This window comes from Elephas maximus, chromosome 24, assembly GCF_024166365.1.
Source record: "Elephas maximus indicus isolate mEleMax1 chromosome 24, mEleMax1 primary haplotype, whole genome shotgun sequence".
Taxonomy (NCBI): Eukaryota; Metazoa; Chordata; class Mammalia; order Proboscidea; family Elephantidae; genus Elephas; species Elephas maximus.
The window spans coordinates 29,706,920-29,719,290 of NC_064842.1; the positions used below are offsets into that span (position 1 = coordinate 29,706,920).

At 40.4% G+C, this 12,371-nt stretch overlaps 1 pseudogene; it reads left to right on the forward strand.

Moving 5' to 3' along the window:
- The first annotated feature begins 3,536 nt into the window (after nt 1–3,536).
- The window catches only part of LOC126066689 (putative PDZ domain-containing protein PDZK1P1), a 61,472-nt pseudogene continuing 52,637 nt past the window's right edge, over nt 3,537–12,371 (forward strand).

Below are 12,371 nucleotides of genomic sequence, written 5' to 3' on the forward strand. Positions count from 1 at the left end.
TTTTTTCCTTTTTCAATGTCTAATCTACTCTTAAGGGTCCCTGGGTGGTGCAAATGGTTAAGTGCTTAGCTGCTAACTGAAAAGTTAGTGGTTTGAATCCACCCAGAGGCACCTGTGAAGAAACATATGGCAACCTGATTCTGAAAGATCACAGCCATGAAAACCCAGGGAGCACAGTTCTACTCTGAAATGCATACAGTCGCCATGAGTTAGAGTCAACTCGACAACAACTGGTGATCTATTGGTAATCCCATCCAATGTATTTTACACCACACATATTATAGTTTTTATCTCTAGAGGTTTGATTTAGATCTTTTTTGTATTTTCCATGTCTCATCTTAACTTTTTGAATGTATGGAATACAATTATAATAACTGCTTCAGTGTCTTTGCTAATTCTAGCATCTATGTCAGCTCTGTGCCAATTGACTAATTTTTCTCCTCATTATGTGTCCTATTTTCCTGCTTCTTTGTGTGCCTAATAATATTTTATTGGATGCCAGGCATTGTGAATTTTACTTTGTTGAGTGCTGAATATTTTTGTTTTACTATAAATATTCCTGAGCTTTGTTCTGGGATGCAGTTAAGTTATTTGGAAATAGTTTGATCCTTTCAGGTCTTACTTTTAAGATTTATTAGGCAGGACCTGAGCAATATTTATCCAGGGCTAATTATTCCTCAGTAATTAGGGCAGATACTTCTGAGTACTCTGTCCAAGCTCTGTGAATCATGTGATTTTCTAGTCAGTCTGGTGGGAATGGGCCCTATTCCCGACCCTGTGTGAGTGCTAGATATTGTTCCCTTTAATCCTTTCAGATGGTTCTTTCCACTGCCTCAGGTGGCTTCTTCACACATGTGAGGAACTCATGGGGAAATATCTGTAGATCTCCAAAATACTCAAGTCAGTGCTGCTTTTTCTCCTCTGATGCTATGTTCTATGAACTCTAGCCACCTTCGCCTCCCCGGACTCCCACTTTGTTATTGAACTCTGAGAATCAGCAGGCTCCATCTGGGTTCCCTCTCCCTGTGCTGTGTCCTGGACACTCTCTCATGGCATTAAACTGAGGCAATTGTAGGGCACACCTTGTTTGTTTGACATTTCTCAGGGATAACTGTCCTTCATTGCCTGATGTCCAGAGTCTTGAAAACCATCCTTTCATATATTTTTTTTTTTTGTTGTTGTTGTTATTTCAGGTGGGAGGATAAATCTGAACCTTGTTACTCCATCTTGTTGGAAGCAAAAATCCATTATTCCTCTTGATGCAAAAATTGTGCCATCTTAGGCCAGCAGGGGCCCTTCAAGTTGGTTCTTGTGTCCATTCTGTCATGATCCTATTAGTGTTTGATTACATCCTTGTTTTCTGGCATGACAAGATATCTCAGGCTCATCTCGTACATCTCTTGTCCCATACATGGGATAAGCCATTTTTATCCATGAAGCTCTGGTTCTTCTTGATGAAAAATGAAATTTAGTGACCATGATCTAGCTGCTAGCGGCCCTCATTGTTACTGGGTTTTCACTTTTGCTAGACCTTTTCTCCAAAGAGATAATAACAAGTGAGTTCATACAAATATTTCCAGCTCAAGTTTAATATTGTAGACCTTTTATCTAAATGTTTTGATTTTAGATTTGTACCTCTTTTATTCTGCTATAAGAAAATATCTATGCATATAGAAGTATGTGGAATGAAATGACATGTCTACATTTTGCTGTAAAATACTTCAGCAGAGAGAATAAAACACCCCTCCTCAACAAAGAAAGAAATTAAATGTTACAAAACCTTGATAATTGTTGTTCTGAGTGATAGGTATATGGGGGGGGGGCATAGTTTTCTATGCTTGTGTATATGTGGAATTTTTCAAAATAAAAACAAAAAGAAGGAAAGGGACAAGGAAGGAAAAGAGGGAGAGGAGGGGGGAAGGAGGAAAGGAGGGAGGAAGGAAAAGTAGACAAGAGAGGAGAGGGGAGGGGAGGGGAGGAGAGGAGAGGAGAAGAGAGGAGAGGCAGAAACAAAAAGAAATGAAAAAAGAAGTCCTCTTGCTTAATAAGACTGGCAGCCTCTGGTCTGCTGACTCCCTTTCCCCATCGGGTGTTGCAGCATCACCTCTGCTCACCATGCTTTCTGTTTGGTATTCACATCCATCCTCATGTTTTTATTTTACTCCAGGGATTCTGCTTACTTTCTTGGAATTCAAATAATGCACTTAAAAGGATGTTGGTTACAGTTTTTCAGCATTTCTAGGTGTTTTGTGGCAGGAGGGATTTCAGAAAATCTAACCCGCCCTATTTTGGAAATGGAGATTTCCAGCTGTGCTTTTTAAATAGTTTCTTTCTCTCTTTTTTAATAAACAGGCAGGCAGTCTATAAGATGGCTATCTCTTTATCATATGCCATCTTACAAATACATGTTTTTGATGCCCAAAGAGTATACACGAGTGAAAGTAACCTCTATCCTCACTCCTAGAAATAAATAACTCAAGTGCACTTCCTACCCTGTAAAAGTCATTACCAGCACCCGTCTGTCAGTTTGTTGTACTGTGGTGGCTTGTGTGCTGCTGTAATGCTAGAAGCTATGCCACCAGGGTCACCCATACTGCACAGGTTTCAGCAGCGCTTCCAGACTAAGACAGACTAGGGAGAAAGGCCTGGCAATCTACTTCTCAAAATTAAAAAAAAAAAAAATTAGCCAATGAAAATCCTATGGATCACAACAGACTATTGTTCAATACAGTGCTGGAAGATGAGCTCTGTAGGTTGGAAGCCACCCAAAATACACAGTGGCTGCAACAATGGACTTAAGCATACCAGTGATGGTGAGGATGGCTCAGGACCGAGCAGCGTTTTGTTCTGTTGTATGTGGGTTGCCAAGAGTAGGAGCCAACTGCACGGCAACTCACATCAACAACGAGTCATTACAATAATCTTTGTACAGACAGGCTAACACAGTGACTACGAAAAAGAGGTTGCTGCCTTATTTTGTTTCTCTTTGACCTCAAGACTACTGAGTGTACAGAATTTAGCAAGTAAGGAAAGGCGTCATCATGTCAAACTGTAGATAGTGTAACAGGTTAGAAAGCATTCTTTCAGTTAATCCTAACAACGGCCTCACAGCCCTGCACGTGTCATCGTTGGCACTTACTGATGGAGAGACTGAAGCCCAGGGGGTGAAGGAATACAGCATGACTCACCCACCGAGTCGGGCCACCCTCGAGCCCTTGAGATACACCACACCACCACATTTCTCCTGCAGAGACTCAGCGGTCTCCGCGTGATGGTAATCAGTGTGTTCATTTTTAATAGCTAATGTGGTAACTGAAAAAAGAAAAAAAAAACCTTGGACAGAAAGGTACCAAGAGTTATTAAATCCAAAGAAGGGAGTGGACCTTCCTGTTTTAGACCAAAAAATGAGTGTGTGCATGGGGGGTGGGGGGTGGCGGGGCGGGGAGGGCTGGGATTACCACTGAAGGAAAGGAATCACCTTCTCCAGGCTGAGGGAGATGGCCACATAGCTGCATCCCGCCCCCGCCCCCCGCCCCATGCCTTCAGGAGAAGCAACCCCACAAGCTTCCTCAGGCAGATGTGAATCTCTTCGTGGCGCCCCTCCGCAGCTGGCCGACAGCCTCCGCCTGCGCTCTCGTCGTCATCCAAACAGTCAGACCTGGGGCCGGCTAGATATTAGCCACCGGGTCAAAAAGACAGCTCTGGTATGAAATATTTATACTTCATTGGCCTCTATGTTTGTCTGTGTAGTTTTGCCAAGCATTTTAATAGTTTTCATTGAGTATATTTTATTCTTTTGGGGGGAAAAAAAGCTATTCAGGGCAGGAATGGGGTGAAGAACGGGGCAGGAACTGTTCTGTCTGCCCTAAAGACTTTGGACACTCTTCCCAAAACAGACAGGGGCGGAAACAGTGGCCTCTGACCTGCACATAATTTGGGTATTTATCTTGTAGCTCACCACTGTTATTCTATGCCTTTTAGACTCTGATTTATATTCTAGCTTGGTCCCGATTTAGCAAGATAATCCAGCTATTGGATTTGAGGAGACCTGGTGGCTCAGTGGTTAAGAGTTCCACTGCTAACCGAAAGGTTGGCAGTTCGAAGCCACCAGCGAAACCCTATGGGGCAGTTCTCCTCTGTCCTATAGGGTCGCTGCCAGTTGGAATTGACCCCACCGCAACTTTTTTTTTGAATACACAAGCGTGTGAGATAAAGACAATGTAACTTTTAATTTGCAATTTAATTTATAAATAGTGTATTTGTTTGAATAATCCTCATCCAATGCGTTAAAAAGTCTTTACTTTTATTATTAGTTAAATTGTATGGCAGGTGAATTATATCTCAATAAAGCTGTTTTTTTTAAGTAATATATAGAATCTTGTAGTAAAGAATAGAAAGTACAGAAAAATAGAAAGAAGGAAACAAAAACATCCATAATTCTGCGAGGCTACACAAAGGATTGTTAATTTCAAGTGTATTTCTTTTCAGTTTATTTCCTATGCATTTTTATTTTCTAAATGTGGATTTTATTAGACATATCATTTTATACCTTGCTTTTTATTAATATTACATAACAATAATCTCCCTGTGTTACTACTATTCTTGCAAAACATAATTAAAAAAAAAAAAGAAACTTTATGGTATCCCAAAGGATGAATGTGTCGTAATTTACTGAACACATTCCTTGTTGTTAATTGCTTTCAATTATTTTGGTGTCATTAATAAAATCATGATGAACATTCTATGCTTGTATCTTTGTCTACATCTCTGATTATCTCTTTACTATAGTCTCCAAGAAATCACTAAAACAAATGGTAGGAATGATTTTAAGTTTTTCAATATGTATTTAAAAGTTACTTTCCCTCAAAAAGAAGTTACTAAGCTATGCAAGTTGTGTACCAAAACCCAAAAACACCCGTTGCCATAGAGTTGATTCCGACCCATAGCAACCCGATAGTACAGAGTAGAACTGCCCTATAGGGTTTCCAAGGAGTGGCTGGTGGATTCAAACTGCTGACCTTTTGGTTAGCAGCTGTAGCTCTTAATCACTGTGCCACCAGGGGTCCAAACTGAGAGGGTTCAATTCCCTGACCTTTCACCAGCCTGCTCCCTCTTCTTGGTTTATCACTTGCCTCCTTGCCTCCTCACCTCCACTACTGGAAGAGAGGAGTCCCAGAGCTCCACAGGCTCCAGGTAAGACTGCCCCCACCTGGTGCCTTCCCTGCCCCTGGTAGGATTGAAGGGGGCAGTGCTCCAGGTGTTTCTCATGCCACAGTCCTCTGCTTTCCACGCCTCTATCACTTTCCATCAACAGGATGCCCAGGGACTGCCAAGGACATTCTGCAGTTCCTGGAAAGGCCCTCACCAATCCTTTCCCCCATCAACACTCCCAGTCTCATCACCACAACTGGCCTTGGTGATCAACAGAACCACGCCCATCATGCCCTTCATTCCAAAACTCACAGGTCGTCTCCAAGACTCCCACTGCTACACAGCTCTGATAAGTTGACCAACCTCCCACTTCTCCCACTTCCAAACACTTTCCATTGCTCCCTCTGGAATTCACACATAGTTACCAGCTAAGTTCCTTACCTTCTCAGCCTCTTTCCTGGTCATTCCTTTCACCTTGGTCCTAGTAAGCCTGGCTCTGCCCAGATGACAGGACTTCTCCTGCAGACATTTTATGAAGTAGCCCATTCTTCTACACGACTTGACTACTTGGCCTGGAAGTGGTGTATAGAACGCTGCTTTCTCCCTGTTGCTGCTTCCAGACCATTCTCCCTGTTTAAGTGCCCCCAATTTAGAAACTCATGTCACAGAACACTTGCTATTCTTCCTTGCTTCAGTTATCTGCTTCTTGCCATGTCACATCCTTCATTTGTCAAAGATGGTAGCTATGGTTCACATGGCCTCTTTCCAACACTGCTTATGTCACAACTCTTGGTAATAGCAATAATCTTGTAGGTGATCTTTCCAATATTCTGGACTCTCACTTCCCAGACCTCTTCTCCAATGATGTTCTCCATTCCACCATGGACTCCACCCCACACAGCTACCTACACACATGGTTCTACCTTAAATGTTGTCATTCCCAATAGTCCTAGCTTCCACAACCTCAATTCAAGCATCCCATTCGTCAGCCACCATCTCTTATCTTTCTAACTCATTCTCTAGTACGCAGCCCCAACTCTTCTTTGTCACTAACGGGACCAGCAATTCATTGATTCTGCCTCTTTTCACTGTTCCTCACCTCATAGCCTAGTTTCCCCCCTTACTCAGCTCAGATTTTATGGTGAACCAATACGGTCACTTCCTTCCCTATATTTTCTCTTGTCTCTCTTTTCCTTCATCTTACTCATCTGGGGGGGAAAAACCCAATCTTGGTTAAGTCTAACTTCCTGCCAATTCTGACCCTTCACCTGTTCAGTTGAACATGACTGGAAACCGAATCAGATTCACACTTTAAAATAATGTTCGTAAACTTCAAAGGGGTTCTTGGTGCTGCCTGGCCATCCTATTTCCCTGATTCACTATTTCATTTTCCTAAGTGACTATTTCATGCATTCTCTATCTGCCAGCATCCATCAGCTTGTCCTTCATCCTCAATTTCAGCTGATGATATTGCTTTATATTTATTCAAATAGAAGTAATCAGAAGACAACTTTCATATCTATATATTCTACCTTTCCTCCGGTTACCTTAGGTAACTGTCCATGCGCCTATCTAAGACCTACTCCTCTACTTGTACATGAGACCTCTCATCCCATTATCGTCCAAGTCAGAACGGCCTTCCTACAATCCTCTCTTCTATCTTTTGTATCACCTGTTTTCCCTCTCTACCGGATCATTCCTATCAACAAACATACCAGCAAAAGGCCTCAAATGCATTGTCTATACTCCATTTCTTATTCCTCTACTCCCTTTTATCCTGAGCCTACTCCATTAAACCTCTGTCCCCAGAGTTCACTGAAGCAGGTCTAGCCAAGGTCACCAATGGTCCAATGGTCAATTCCCAGTCTTCATCTTACTTGGCCTGTGGCAATACTTGTAACAGTAGATCACTTCTTCCTTCTTAAAAATTTCTTATCTCTTGATTCTCCTCCAAACTCACTGGCTAAGACTCAGTCAACTTTCTCTTCACCTGGTTTTTCTTCACCTCCCTGACATTCTGAACATTGGAGGGCCCAGGACTCATTCCTCAGACCTATTTTCTTCTCTATCTATGATCATACTCTTGGGGACCTCATATAGCCCCATAGCTTTAAATTCCATTCGTAGGCTGATGATTCCCACAGTTCTATGTCCAGGCTAGACATTTCCCATGAACTCCAGACTCTTCCATCTCACAACTTGACACCTTCACCTGAATGCCTCATATATCTCGACTTTAACACATTCAAAATCAAACCACTGATTATCGCCACTCCTCTACCCACCCACCTGCATCCGCAGACACACATCAGACCTGCTCTTCCTGCAGTATTTTCCATTTCAGTAAATGGAGATCCTAGCCTTGCGAGTGCCCCTCCAAAAACTCTCGGAGTCATCCTTGATTCTGTTTTCTTGCAATGTATATCTAACCCCTCTGTAAACCTGCTTGGCTCTACTCATCAAAGTCCATAATCTCTCACCTGGATTTCTGCAGCAACCTCCTTATTGATCTCCATGCTTCCACCCTTGTCCCCCACCCCGACTCTATTCTCAACCCAGCAATCAGAAAGATTCTTTTAAAATGTAAGTTAGATCATGTCTCCCTTCCGATTAAAACCCAAGAATGGATTCTCATTCTGGGAAAAAGCCAGTTTTTATAGTGCCTTCAAGGCCCTACGGGATCAGTCCTGTTCCCCAACCCCCATCCCTATCCTACTCCTCTGACCTTGTCTACTACCTTTCTACTCCTTTCTCACTTCCCTCCAGCCTCACCACCCTCCTTGGTGTTCTCTGCAGACACCACACATGCTCCTGCTTCAGGGTCTTTGCTCATCTCTCCACATGGAATGCTCAGTCCTGTTAGCCACATACCTCTGTCTCTCACCTCCTGCAGGTCTCTGCTCAATGCCACTGTATGGGAGAAGTCTTCAAAAATACTGTCTATAAAACAGAAACCACCACCGCCTGCGCAAGTTTAACCCCCTCACCCTCTGCTTTATTTATTTATTTATTATAGTAACGATCACCATCTGACACTCTAAATATTCATCCAATTATTTGTGTGTTGTTTTGTTTTTGTTGCTCCTTGCTGGAATGCAAGCTCCCTGAGCGCAGGGACTTTTGCTATTTTCTTTTACTATGGACCCCCAGGAATGTCTGTCAACAATCAAAAAATACTTGTTGAATGAGTAACTGAAAATTTTGAAAGCCAAAAAAAATGGTGTTTTGTGGTTTTAATTTGCATTTCTTTGATTATTAATGCGATCAAGCATCTTTTCAAATGTTAGTTAGCTTTTTTTTTTTTTTGGTAAATTTTCCATTTGCTTTTACCTCTTTTTCCCTAGGGATATTAGTATTTCCCTAGTTAATTTTAAGTGCTCTGTACCTGTTAAAGATTTTAATCCCCAGTGTTATATTTATTGCAAATATTTTGTCAGTTTTTTTTTGTCCTTAAATTTGTGCGTATCCTTTATGATTTTTGCTTACAAAAGTTTTCGGTGTTAGTGGTAGAATTCTTGCCTTCCATGCAGGACACCCGGGTTCAATTTCCAGCCAATGTACCTTATCTGCTTGTTAAACCCACTCACTTGTGGTATTTCTGTTATAGCAGCTGTAGGTAACTATATAACTTATATTTTTGAAATTGTATTTTCGATATATATTTAAAATGTGTAACAGACAAATCTACTATTTTGTTTCTTTTATGAAACTTTCTTTACATTTATTTTTAGAAAATCTTTTATCACATGATTTATCCTCCCTCTCGCCCCCTTTTTGGAAATAATGCCTGTATCATATAGTAAGCACATTTGTGCCTGTTTCTAGACTTTCTGTTTTATTTCATTGCTATGGCTAGATACAGGATTGCCCAATCTAAAATTTTAAGGTTCTAGAAAATATTTTGAATTCTGTCAATGCAAGTCACTTTCCCTTATTGTACTCTTACAAAAAAAACTTGGCTGTTCTTATTTTTTCTTGCAAATGAAATATTTGTATCATTTTGTTGAAGTAAAAAAAATTGTCAGGATTACTTTAAATGTATGAATTATCTCAGAAGAATTTTCATCATTCTATTTGTTTTCCCATTGAGAAAGTAGTATATCTCTTCATTTGTTAAAAGATTTTTTATGGCCTTCATTAATTTTTGTTTTTCTTTGTATGATCGCTATACTTTTTTGGTTGGGTTTATTTCTAGGGATTTTACTTTGCAGTTTTTAGTATAATTATTAATTGCTATTGCAGTTTTTAATATATTCTTTTAAGTGTATTGTTAATTGGTTATTACTGGTATGTAAGAAAGATACTGATTATTTTATACTGTTATAATAATGATAGCTAACCTTTACAGAGTAAAACAAAGGAAAGACAGTATAGCCTCGAGGTCAGGAAGAAACGAGACCGGATGGATTCGAATCCCAGTTCTATTATGTACCAGCTGTGTGATGTGGGGCAATTCACTCGTGCTTTTGGGGGGCCTCGATTTTCTCATTTGCGTGTTAAAAAGAAAAAAAAACCAAATCAGTTACCATCAAGTCACTCTGACTCATGGTGACCCCATGTGTGTCAGAGTTGAACTGTGCTCCATGGAGTTTCCAATGCCTGGTTTTTCAGAAGTAGACTGCCAGGAAGGAGCCCTGCTGGTGCAGTGGTTAAGCGCTTGACTGCTAACCAAAAGGTTGGTGGTTTGAACTCACGAGTCACTCTGTGGGAGAAAGATGTGGCAGTCTGCTTCCGTAAGAAGATTACAGCCTTGGAAACCCTATAGAGCAGCTCTACTCTGTCCTGTAGAGTTGCTATGAGTCAGAATCAATGCAACAGTATTTGGTTTGTTTTTTTTGGCTTTTTAGATTGCCAGGCCTTTCTTCCAAGGCTTATTTGTATAATGGGGATGATGATAGTATTTCCTTCATGGGATGCATGTAAAGTGATTATAACAATGCCTGGCAAAGCACAAGGCAAGTGCTCAATAAATGATAGTTATTTTGTAGGTGAGAAAACTTAGCCTTAACAGTTAAATACCTCATTCATAGTCACATAGACGACTCAGAATTCAAATGGCAGTCTTTGGTTATTAAGTTTTACTGCCTTTTTTAAGTGTATATTTGATAAATAATTTCTTTTTTAATTTATACTCAGGGCTTTTTTTAGACAGACAATCGCATAATTTTCAAATAATACTTTTTCTTCTCAATATTTTTATTATTTTCTCTATATGTCTTATAATGTAAAATTCTAGGGAAATATTTAATAATACTGCTGTTAATGAGCATCTTTGTCTGATTCTTGATTTGAATGGGAAGATTTTTGTTATTTCATGGTGAACTCTGATATCCCAAACCTGTTGCCGTTGAGTCAATTCCAACTCATAGCAGCCCTATAGGACAGAGTAGAAGTGCCCCATAGGGTTTCCAAGGAGCAGTGACTGGTGGATTCAAACCGCCAACCTTTTGGTTAGCAGCTGAGTTCTTAATCAGTGGTTAAGATATACTATTTGCATGTTAATCGATTTTATGGGGAATGAATGCTGAATTTTACCAAATACCTTTTCAATATCTATTGAGACTATCGTTTTTTTCTCAAACCTTTTAGTGTCACAAATTGTGTTATTAGTTTTGGCATACTGAACCATCCTTGCATTTCTGTAATAAGATCTCCTTGCTATGGTGTATTGTTGTTCTAATATGTTGCTGAATTTGATTTGCTAAAACATTTTAAAATTTTTTATTTGTATTTATAAATGAGATTGGTATGTAGTTGCTATTTTTGTCCTAGGTTCATCACGTTTGTTAACAAGATAACACAATTTATAAATTGATTTGGGGAGCTTTACATATTTCGCTGTGTTTTGCAATGATTTATTTAGTGTGGGAATTAACTGCTTCTTAGAAGTTTGAAAACCTCACCCATACACCATACACCTATTGGAGCCTTCTGCCTTTCCTGAATCCAGTCCTTTGACAACTTGTCTAGTATCTTCTATACCCCAAAACCAAACCCACTGCCGTCGAGTTGATTCCAACTCATAGCAACCCTATAGGACAGAGAATAACTGCACCAGAGAGTTTCCAAGGAGCACCTGATAGATTTGAACTGCCGACTTCTTGGTTAGCAGCCATAGCACTTAACCACTACTCCACCATAGTTTCCAATAGGTATTGCTTTATTCGGGCATCTACTTTTTATTGAATTAGTTTATATTTTCCTAGAAAATTCAACTATGTGCTGTCTACAAGGGCATACTAACGCATAAAAATTAAAAGACTGGGTCAATTCACCAGGTAAACAGAAATAAAAAGTAAATACGTATCACAAAATTAATCTCAGTCAAATTAAAATTCACGACTGGAAGAATTAATGGGACACAGAAAATAACATTTTCTTGATTAAGGATTTAATCTTTAGGAATGATGTATATAACAAGTATATACTTTATTCCTTAAGTTATTTCTTAAGTAACATAGTCCTGACATATATAAAACAAAACTTGGTCAAAGCATAAGCATTAATTGGCAGGGGAAAAAAAAGTGATAGGAAACTTTAAAACATCTAGCTCATTTCTTAACAGATCAAGTGGGAAAACATGAATGAGGAGATAAGGAGGTTGAATACCTTTCCCATGCCTTCAGGAGAAGAGCAGGTGGGCGTCGGTCACCCATCTCCCAACCTCACTCCCAGGGTCTAGCAAGCACTCATCTAACACAGCTCAGCCACCTGAAGTGAGCCCCTCCACCTCCGCTGCCTGGTCCACTGACTTGTTGGCTCAATGGAGTGAATGAGAAAGCACAGTCCCCAGCATGCACTGCTTTCCAGCAGCTTCCTCCCTCTAGCCCCTCCCAGAGGCCTTTATCACCACCAGTCTCCCCCTCCCCCAAACAATTTTCAGTCACTTATGTGGGAATTGGAGGCCAGGGGAGGGGAAAAGAGTAAGCACACTTAGTTTATAACTGAAAGTTTGGAAGTTTGAATCTACCCAGAGGCACCTCAGAAGAAAAGTCTGGCAATCTACTGCCAAAAAATCAGCCACTGAAAACCCTAGGGAGTACAGTTCTACTCTGACAAACCTGGTGTCTTCATGAGTTGGAATTGATTGTTCCACAGCTAATCTGGTGTCTGGGAACTGTAATCTCTCAACAGTGGGGAGAGAAGTAGGAGGACAGAGCATTGGAAAGGTAGTATTTAGGCTTCCTTGAATTGCAAAATCCACTCACGGAGAACCAGAG